The sequence below is a fragment of the Mastomys coucha genome, unplaced genomic scaffold (assembly GCF_008632895.1).
Source record: "Mastomys coucha isolate ucsf_1 unplaced genomic scaffold, UCSF_Mcou_1 pScaffold22, whole genome shotgun sequence".
NCBI classification, from domain to species: Eukaryota; Metazoa; Chordata; class Mammalia; order Rodentia; family Muridae; genus Mastomys; species Mastomys coucha.
The window spans coordinates 36,988,911-36,989,643 of NW_022196905.1; the positions used below are offsets into that span (position 1 = coordinate 36,988,911).

Here is a 733-nt window from a genome sequence, read left to right on the forward strand (position 1 = left end):
TCTCTCTCTCTCTCTCTCTCTCTCTCTCTCTCTCTCTCTCTCTCTCTCTCTCTCTCTCTCTTGCTTTAGACTAAACAATATGTGGCAATTAACAAAACAACTGAGGCTCAGAGCATTTCTCAGACATGACTCTATAGGCTGTGTGGTCATAGCTAAGTCACAAGAGCTGCCTGAGTCCTGTGTCATGATTTCCAAAACAAAGGTGTTTCCAAGACTGGGACTTGCCTACCTAACAAGCTTTCCTCCTTTTCTTTCCTCACAGTACATTTTTTTGCTTTCTGAGGCAGATGCCAAGTCTCAGAGAGTATGACGACAGCTGGGTAAGATCTTAGAACCACGTTCACATTTGCCTGTGTCAAGTTTCCGCCCAGTGAGAAAAGGGGGTAAGTGCAGACATTCTGGAAGTTAATGAGCAGCTGACTAGGCCTCTGAGCTTTGGCTGCTCTTTCTGCTTTGGTTTTTGTTGTGTGAGATCTTATTCTTGGAGTTGCAGCATGAGCTACTTTAACCAAGAAGGAAGGAGAGCCATGAAATTTCCAAAGGGTTGAAATGATGCCTTGTTACAAGACACACAGAAAAAATGGGTATTACATACAGTGTCTTCAACCCCCTGGGTACTACTCTGCATAAATTTATCCATTAAAGTTTCACTGTTATAGATACAATTATATCATTTCACATGTCAAAATAATGAGACACAGAATATCAGCCAAGCTGACAGTCAATACATTAA

At 41.7% G+C, this 733-nt stretch overlaps 1 long non-coding RNA gene across 1 annotated transcript in view; it reads left to right on the forward strand.

Annotated features, from left to right (window-relative positions):
* The window catches only part of LOC116070541, a 19,577-nt gene that overhangs the window by 5,948 nt on the left and 12,896 nt on the right, over positions 1–733 (forward strand). Inside the window, exon 2 of the long non-coding RNA XR_004110454.1 lies at positions 263–383. This is a non-coding gene — a long non-coding RNA (uncharacterized LOC116070541). The remainder of the gene's footprint in view (positions 1–262; positions 384–733) is intronic.